General features: G+C 36.9%; 1 long non-coding RNA gene across 1 annotated transcript; it reads left to right on the top strand.

Moving 5' to 3' along the window:
• Nucleotides 1-1,966: 1,966 nt before the first annotated feature.
• Nucleotides 1,967-2,754, top strand: LOC131409931 (uncharacterized). The gene is made up of 2 exons (XR_009221082.1): nucleotides 1,967-2,016; nucleotides 2,461-2,754. It is a non-coding gene; the product is annotated as an uncharacterized LOC131409931 (long non-coding RNA).
• Nucleotides 2,755-4,551: the final 1,797 nt, after the last annotated feature.

The raw sequence follows: 4,551 nt of genomic DNA, 5'->3' as shown, positions 1-4,551 counted from the left end.
CTTCCAAACTCTTTTTGGTGACTTAAAACTTGAGAGTTTTGCTAAGTTTTATGATAAAAATTCTCTGAGTATCATCATTTCCAAATAACATAAGATATTAGACATAAATTGCTAAATGTACATTTGTCTACTTTTGGCTTTTCATTACAGGAAAACTAAAAGGTGTTTTGGGTCTATTGGTAAACATGTGTTTTATTAAAAAATTGTACTATAAATTAACATATTTCTAGAAATTATGAAGTGTTTATAAATTTTCCAAGCCACAAGATACTAATGTAAAAAAAAGTTTATAATTGTTTAGTTTTTACTTACAAATTAAGGTTTCTAAGGGTTAAAATTTCTAATTAATATATGTGATTGAGGCTACTAAAAATTAAGAAAAATATGTCTGTGTACAAGGAAAGTAAGATGTATAAAGAAGGAAAAAAAAAGGAAATATTTTGTTTGATTGATTAAGAAAGATAAATTTGTCCTCAAGTACTAGGAGGGAAAAGAAAGACATGGGACAAATTCTGAATGTAAGAGGAAAGTTATAGAAGGTTTGTGGAAGAGGAATTCTGGAAAAGGAGTTTTATGCATGGTCAAGTTGGCTAAGATTGAAATGAATTTAATTAAGTAAATGAGTTTTAATAGCAGAAATAAGCTGGTGCAAAATTAAAATTTGGTCTTCTGTCTCTTAAAAGGATAATTTGCTTAAACTTGATAAAGAGGTTACAAAAGATTTTTCTTTACCTTTGAGTAAGTCTACCTAAAAGACAGAAAAAAAAAATGTTAAAATAATTTCCTACGTTCAAAAGACTGAAGTCTCTCTATTAAGGCTTTTTGGACTATTAATGCTCTGTTTGCTTTGACTTTTTATATTTTTGACAAGCTCCCCAAAATTCGTATCTTAAATAAAGTCTTTATTTTTACTTTTTTTTCTTTGAGAATTTTCAAAGGGCCCTGGAACTTCTCAAAGAAATTTGCTCTCTTCCTATAAGGGGAAAGATACTAAACTTATTAGGCTTATTCAATATGTTCAATTATATGGAAAGCATTGTCAGACCAGTGATGATAAGCCTGCTTAGGTGCTACTATGTGGGCAAATGTTATTGACATAGGTGTTTTAAAATTGTATAACATTACTGAAATTCTGATCTGTCCTGGTTATCAGTCATAATTCTGGTTATTATTATTTTAAAGTGTTATATGTCACAAAATTAACCAAATTTCCTTGTCAATTGCCATTTTGAGGTCTTGTTGTTTACAGACTTATTTCTTTGCTCTAAAGCTTTTGCAAAATGTTTCAACTTCAGAAAAATTCATAGAAAGGACTCTGACATTTACACTGGAACTGTACAGGTTTCTGACAAACTTTCTGATCATAAAACTGAACTGGGTAAAAAAAATTATAAAAATCTGATGGAGAGACTGATAACTTCATAAAGCTGCTAACAAAAAGATTGGGATCAAGAATAGATTACACAGGACTGAACCAACTGATAAGGATGATTATAATTTTTATGATTTTTCGTTTGAAGTATTGCTAAATTTTTAATATTTTTTCAGATTTAAGAAAAACTTTTTCTCTTTTCTCCTGAGCTCGCTATGACTTATAGCAATTTGGTAAATGATACTTTTATAAGTAAAATTGAAATATTTATCTTTTTCTCTCTACCTGATCCCTCGAATTTAGAAACTCTTAGTAAGTAAATATTGTTGTTTTCATGGCAATATAGTTATTTGCATAAGTTCAATAAGAATCTGTTCTCCTTATAACAGGACACAATTGGAAACACTGGTTATGTTACCAAGGTTGTAACTGGAACATCATATTTGCGATATAACCCTACAGCTTTTGAGGAATGAAGATTTGACTTTATGGAATAAAGCCACGTGGAAATATTGGCCTGGTACCTTATGTTCCAAGCAGCACTTACCAGGATAAGTAAAGAATGTCACTTATCTGGCAGGTACAAGGAACCGCGAAATATTTTGGGGGAACCACAGAAGAGAGGAATTCACCCAAATCTGTAGGTATTGCAGGCAAAGTCTGATGACAAAATCCTTGGCTTGGCTTTCCTGGCCTCAAGAGGCCTTTGAAGTTCAATCTGAGATTCCTTATAAAAAGTTTCAGCAAAGCAGATTTAAAAGAGCTTATATGATTAATTGCTATTCTTGCTGTACTTATGTAAGTAATTGTGCCAACTCTACTGGAACTAGACTTATTTTGCAAACTAGTTAGTTTTAATTTGGCTATCTTAATAAAAATGAGGGTGATTTTAGAGAGAAAAATTATATTTCAGTAAAAACCATAGTATACATTTGCGGATATTAGATCCTAGTTTTGTTAATTGTCTTTTGAGGTTTTTCTTTTGTATCTATTTACTGGACTGGATCCTGATTTCTTCTAGTCTCCTGAAATATCTGGCTACAGACGTCCAAACTAACGTTTTTGATTTTTCCATCATTTTCATTTAGAATCACTAAAAACTGAACCTGCCCTTTTTCCTGAAGCCTTACAAACTAAAGCTGATGGACTTGATACAAACTTAAGAGATTACTTGATGACATCATCAGAGACATTTTAAACTGCAAAAGATGCTTTGACGCTGACATCTAAAATTCTTCTTCACTGGCTGTCCTCTGAACTCAAAAACTGCTTTACAACTTGCTCCAACCATTAACCTTGTTTTTCTTTTGTTTACATAGAAATGCTTCTATTAAATACTTGATTGCTTGCTTCCATAATATAGGCGTAACCTTGAGAGCCCACCTGCATCACCACCTTCCAAAAGGAACTTAATTGAACTGATCTATTATCAGGACTAAGAAATGTGTTCAGTGAGATGAAACAATCTACCAACTCAGCATCTGGACTATGAAACTTCTTTAAGTTTCAAAAGGACTGTGAAACTTTTAGTTTCAAAGGCGGGACTGTGGGAGATCAAGATTTGGCCACTCTGAAATATATCTCTTTACCTTGATTGTTTTCTCTGAAGGACATTTGACCTCCCCCACTAACTGCCTAAAGAATTTGACATGGTGGCTCCTTCCTGGAACAGATCTTCTATCATGATGGCTATAAAGATAATGTAAAATAGATGTTACAATGGGAGGGGCACCAAGCCTCTTTTATCAAAAAAAACTCTGTCTCTCCCTGACCACATTATCTATAGATGACCCCGAAAAGAATTGTCCTCCTGCCCTCTGAAGTCCCAGGCCACTACCCACCCCCAACACGCTCCTCGCCTTTAGCTGCAATACTTAAGCAAGCAGCTTAGAGGGACGAGTTGCTCATTTCTGAGCTTCTCCCATGTATACATGTTATTAAACTTGGTATTATTTTCTCCTGCTAACCTGTCTTGTTGATTATTTGGCCAGCCAGAAGAACCTTAAGGGAAAGGGCAGAGGGAGATTAGCCCTCTTCCCCCGACAGGCAAATGAGAGCCAAAGGAAAAGGATGTTCCAGAGAGAATGATCAATAGTACCAAAAACTTCTGCCAGGAGACATGGAGACAGAACAATGGCCAACAGATCTCTCAATAAGGAGTTCTTGGAGACCATATTGGTTTCCTGTGGCTGCTACAACAAATTGCCACAAACTTGGTGCCTTAAAACAACACACATTTATTTTCTTATCGTTTTGGTGGCCAGATGTCTGAAATCAGTCTCACTGGGGTAAAGTCAAGGTGTCAGCAGGGCTGGTCCTCTAGATCCTCTGGTGGGGAATCTGTTCCTTGCCTCCTCCAAGTTCTAGAGACTGCTGGTGTTCCTTGGCTAGTGCGAGATCGGTCACTCCAATCTCGGCTTGCATCGTCACGTTGCCTTTTCTGCATCAAATCTCCCTCTGCCTCACTCTTATAAGGACACTTCTGATTACATTTAGGGTTGACCTAGATAATCCAGAATAATCTCCCCATTACAAGATCCTTAACTTAATCACATCTGCAAAGTCCCTTTTGCCATGTAAGGTAATATCCACAGATTCCAGGGACTAGGGTGTGGCTATCTTTGGGGGCCATTACTCAGTCTACCAGAAAGACCTTGGCGAGAACAATTTCCCCACAGCTGGGGGGGTAGCACAGAATTCAGAGGGCTGACATGTGGCTGAGACCTGGGCCGAATGACTCATTTGAGACTGCGGGGAGATGCAGGAGCGGGAGACACCAAAACCTAAGGGTAGACTAAAGAACAGGAATCTGCAAGGGAGAGGAAGAATTAGCAGTCACAAAAGGCAGAGGAGAATAGGAGAGAGTCAGGAAACTCAAGAGAGGAGGGAGATTCTAGGAGGGAGAAGTCAACATCATCAGGCACCACGGAGAGGACAAGAGATGGACTGAAAAATACCCTCTCCCTTTGGCAGTTAGGGGTCATGAGGGGGAATAGCAGGGTGTGGGGTAGGGAAGCTGGTTTACAGAGGTCTGATATGGAAGAACATGAGCTGAGGATGTGGAGAGAGGGACTCAGATTTTTTTTAAGGAGTTGGGCTAAAATGGAAAATAGGAGCAAAAGGCATAGTCTGTGGATAAGGATGAAGGACCCCAGACTGTTAGGAGTGGAGACAAAACC

The sequence above is a fragment of the Diceros bicornis genome, chromosome 9 (assembly GCF_020826845.1).
Source record: "Diceros bicornis minor isolate mBicDic1 chromosome 9, mDicBic1.mat.cur, whole genome shotgun sequence".
Classification (NCBI taxonomy): domain Eukaryota; kingdom Metazoa; phylum Chordata; class Mammalia; order Perissodactyla; family Rhinocerotidae; genus Diceros; species Diceros bicornis.
Note: the sequence above shows the minus strand (reverse complement) of the source record. Positions and strands in the feature narration are given on the sequence as shown.